This window comes from Micromys minutus, assembly GCF_963924665.1.
Source record: "Micromys minutus genome assembly, chromosome: X".
Taxonomy (NCBI): Eukaryota; Metazoa; Chordata; class Mammalia; order Rodentia; family Muridae; genus Micromys; species Micromys minutus.
Genome location: NC_137970.1, coordinates 75,265,038 through 75,270,008, shown reverse-complemented (window position 1 = coordinate 75,270,008; position 4,971 = coordinate 75,265,038). Strand labels below are relative to the sequence as shown.

Below are 4,971 nucleotides of genomic sequence, written 5' to 3'. Positions count from 1 at the left end.
AGATTATACTTTCAATTAAAAGTATGGATACTCATCACAGGGTTTACTTACTAGGTCTCAAATTTAATAGAAGCATCAAATCTATTAGAAGCTTACTTAAAAGGCCATTGCTGTCCCCACTCCCAATGTTTCTGATTCAGAATGTCTGAAATGAAGCATTCAGATTTGCATTTTCAAGCTCTATGTTGTTCTGCTGTTAGTCTGGACCAGGTTTTGGAAAGTGCTGGACCAGGTGGATGTATAAATAAACACTAAATGTGTTTGTTATCGACTTGGGAGAATCCTCCAAACTACCATTGTAGAAAATATCAGTCATATTGTCTTTTTTTAAATGTAGGGTACTAAAAATGTTAATATGACAAGAACTGTTAAACATTAAAATGATTTATATAAGAAAGATAGATTGATAAGCATCCATTTGCTCATTTTTTCATTGAAAAATTGTTCTTATAAAACATTTCCAGTGCTGTGGAAAATTGACATTTTTTAAACAGTATGTCTATGTGCAGATGGTTGGATCATTTTTCAGTAGAGATTATTTTGTTGTTTGTGTCTTGAGAACCCGAGGTATGATGGACCAAGGGATAGTAATAAACTGTTTTTGAATAGTTTGTAGAGAATCCTATAAATTTGTAATCTGGGGTAACTGTGCAATAGATTCAGTGCACAGAATTGCAATCATATTGTAGCTGCCGATTCTCTTAGAGGACCATGTATACGTCATGGAATCTTCTGCATTTCCCCATCTTGAGACTGAGTCAGTAAAGTATGAGCCCCATTCATTACATGAGGAATTTAGAGGCTTTACCATTGGCACCTAATATTTTCCTCTTTCCTCCAGGGGCTCTGCTTCCTCAGGCTTCTCCATTTTTTGCTCTTGAAGCTCCTCAAGAATAAGGACTGTCTCCCAGTAAGTATTGTGATGGGCTGGGAAAATGTCTGAATGCATGCTGTCACCAAAGTCAACCTTGGCTTCAGGCTTGCTGTTCATTTTCTTCAGAAGGTCATAAAGGTGGACAGTGTTCCCTTGAGAGTACCATCCAGGTTTATCCACAGATGGCAGTTCGTCCTCCTCATCATTCTCAAGTGGGTGGAGAGGCTTCTGGCTTGGCAAAGGTGAGAAGAATCCAGGCTTTAATGCATTTGTAATCACAATGTCCAAAAGGCCACTTTCTTACAGACTCAGGAGAGTGGTATACATATTTGCCTACATTTCTTTTTATTTCTGGGAAGAAGAATTCACAGTCACCAGGATCCAGGTCTGCTTTCCTCAGCTCCATCTTGATATCTCCAAATTGCCTTTGCATGTGCATCAAATATCATTTGTCCAAGATGCCAGGCATGAAACATATGCCAATAATCACTCTGCCTGGGGGTCAGGGGCTGTAGCAAGAGTATGGTCAGTTCTCAGCCCAGCCGACTCACAAGATTAATGGGAAAAAGTATTGCAACTATTTGAATGTTCAATTATAAGTCAACTGGACTGTACAATGTACTATGATAGAGTCATTTGAAAATGGCATAAGAACATATTTGATGCAGTTATAAAGTGTTTGCACTTCATTTTATAGGAAAGGCAGTTTACCAATTATTTTGAAGAGTTTGAGTCTGAAAGGGTAGGAAATAAAAGCCTCTATACTTAGAACATGTGTGAAAGGATGTGCACTGAGCTGTCAAAGTGTCATAGAAGGTTCTTGTAGGCATGAAGAAATGTTGCTTTTTGTGCATTTTGCCTATGTGCATTTTCCATATCTCAGCACTAAATGTGTGTTGTGTCTAGAAAAGCAGTAAAACAGTTTAAGGTTTTAAAAGCAGTGTCTCTCCTGTGTCACTGCCAATACACCGAATTTGCTGCGGTTTTGGTGCTACCATGACAGATGGTAGAGAACTAGGCGACCAAAGCTAGTGCAACTAATCATGTCACTATGTTGGCATCCAGTCGGGTCAAACAGTGGTGGAACAATTGTATTGGAGAGGACAGAGACCAGTGTGGGATTTCATATTAACAATATGTTGTGGTTTTCACATGTGGTGCTGAAAATTGTAACAAAGGAAATATTCCTCATCCGTGGATGTGTGAATATATATGTATATATGTATATGTAAAAATGTGTATATGTGTATACATGTATATATTAATATGTGCATATGTGCATACATGTCTATGTACATATGTGCATCTGTGTATACATGTATATAAATATATATGTATATATATGTATATGTAAGTGCATATGAGTATATTTGTGTATATATGTATATATGTGTATATGTATATATATATGTGTGTATAGGAATATATGTGTGTATACATGTATATGTGCATAAGTATATATGTATATACATGAGTGTAAAATATATATATGTGTATATATATATATAATGAGTTTCTAGAGGAAGTATGGATTCATAGAAGCAAAGTCAGAATTGCTGAGTCCTGAAGTTACATCTCTGCAGCCCCTGACTGTGCTTACTAAGGCAGGAGTAAATTCTGTTAGGTCAGTTTGGCTGGTTTGTCAATCACCAAAGTAAATTGGTAAATGAATGATGCCCTGGGCCCAGGATAGGACACATCTTGTGTTTGTCACCTACTGAATATTTGTTAAGCTAAGGTCCTTCACTCTTCCAAACATTAATTTTCTTATCTGCCAAGTAAGAATCATAGTTTCATCTTCTCCATTTTCACAGTGCTGTGAAAATTAGTGGAAATGATAGAAATCCTACATAGTCCAGCACCTGATAGACTCATAATAAATTGCTAAGGCTAATAGAACACAATATGTCACAGCTTTAAAGACATAGTTTAATAACAGTTACAGAAATAACTTGTGTTTTTGTGTGATCCAAAATGCTCAGAGACTGAAGCCACTTTTTTAGATGTCTTTGGTATGAGGTGTCAGAAATGCTTGCAGTAGACAGAACTCCAAAAGGTATCTATATGTCTAAGTGAGAAAAGATCTGAAGGTACAGAATATTAGATATTGGCCATGCACTCAAGGTGACAAGATGTTTTGTCCCCGACTTTGATATATACATTTTTCTTAAATGGCATTTAATATCTCTTTAATATTAGGTATCATTTTTCAATGTAAAAATGTAATAATTGTGCACAGTATCTCATAGAATTGTTGGTAAGAAAATAAAATTTAAAAAACTGTAGGTTAATGGCTTAGAACTTGACGTTGAGTTAGTGCTCAGCTCATTCACAAAGAACTGTTTGGATATCTATAGTGTCTTAGATTTTTGGTTCAGATGGTGAAATTTCATTTATAATGAGACAGTTAACTTGTTCTTAAGTAACTTCATTTTTCAACCAACGAAATGCAGAACTATTACTGATTGAATGGTACCCTTTCTTGGCTGCCATTGAAGGATCTCCATGACACAGGGCAACAACAGAATGGCTGAGAGGAGCCCGAGTGAGGTTCCAGTATTGATAGAGAAGCAGAAGCCAGAGGTCTCTAAACAGAACAATGACTCATTGTAATGAACATTTGAGGGGTGACTAGTAGGGGGATAAAATCTGGAGTTAAAAGAAAGAAAGAAAGAACAAAGAAAAATATGCCCCTTGGAGCTGAAATGCAACTCTGGGGATCTTGGCAGGCTAACGGAGGTCCAGGCTCTCTCTCTCTCTCTCTCTCTCTCTCTCTCTCTCTCTCTCTCTCTCTCTCTCTCTCTCTCTCCCTCCCTCCCTCCCTCCCTCCCTCCCTCCTTCCTTGTCTGTCTCTCTTTCGGTCTCTCTCTCTCTTTCCCTCATTCCCTCCATCCCTCCCTTTTCTGCCCCCCCCTCTCTCTGTCTCTATCCCTCCCTCCTGCTCTCTGCACAGTAACTAGGAATTCTCCTCCCAGTCCTTCCTTTCTTACCCTCACTGCAGAACTCACTCACCCTTGCTTTCTATCTCCTGAGAATCCTACCAACCAGGAAACTGCCACCATCATGACGACCGAGCTTCACTCAAAGCTGTGAACAGAACATATTACTGATGTCATAACCACGGTGTACTCCACAGACTGCGGAGGTCTCATTAAAATGTTTTTCAGATTATAAATGAACATTGTTGTCATGGCCATACACTGTTGCGTTGACTGATAACTGCCCATGCATGTTTGCCCTTATAACAAAATTCAAAGTCTGGAACATCTTGCAAAAAAAAAAAAAAAAAAAAAAAAAAAATTTCAAAGGAGCTGCAGGATGCTGAGAATCTAACCCAGGGTAACACACTTGCAAAGCAGGCGCTCTACCACTGAGCTACAGTCCTGCAGCTAACTATGCCTTAATCAGAGCCTATATGAAGGCAGCAAGCCTGACACAACATTGCTACACTCCACCGCAGCCTTCTTCAACCTGCCAGGATCAGAACTTACCCTTTACTGTGCAGATGGGATTTTCATCTTATTCATTTTAACAGAAAACAATCTACTCCCAACCAGAAGAAACTAACAACATTAACGACATGAAATCTTTTTGGAAAATGTAAAAATTATTTACAGAAAAATGCAAACATCTGAAAAAAAAACGTTAGGACAACGTGAGAAACACTGTCTAGTTTCAGACCTGCCTACTTCAAAGTCACCTCCCTTCAGCCTATGACCACTCACAGGAAGAGCTCAGGTTTGGTCCTATGCCCTTTCCTCTTTCTGCCCATGTTTGTCTAGTAGCTCAGTCCTCCTTTTGTGAAATCGGTTTGTTCTTGTTGTTGTTTTTCTTGGTTCTTTGTGCTTTGGTTTTGGCTTTTGTGTAGTGGTGGCAGCTTTGTTCACTTATTGGCACTCTGTTATAGGAACTCTTGCCTTCTTTTCCTCAGACTGCCTCCGTGTGAAAGTCCTTTTTGGGCCAAAATGAGTGTCAGTCAGGGGACCTTGTATATTCTACACAAGTGTTCTAAACCTGAGCTCCAATTCAAGCCTTCCTATGTCACTTACATGCTAGAGAGAAGAGGTTCCCCCCCTCACTCTCACAGAAGATGAGCT

General features: G+C 38.8%; 1 pseudogene across 1 annotated transcript; it reads right to left on the bottom strand.

Moving 5' to 3' along the window:
• Positions 1 to 518: 518 nt before the first annotated feature.
• LOC308415032 (5'-nucleotidase domain-containing protein 1-like) lies at positions 519 to 1,280 on the bottom strand (annotated as a pseudogene). The gene is made up of 2 exons: positions 1,250 to 1,280; positions 519 to 1,173 (listed from the first exon to the last, which is right to left on the bottom strand). The product of its transcript is annotated as a 5'-nucleotidase domain-containing protein 1-like (transcript).
• Positions 1,281 to 4,971: the final 3,691 nt, after the last annotated feature.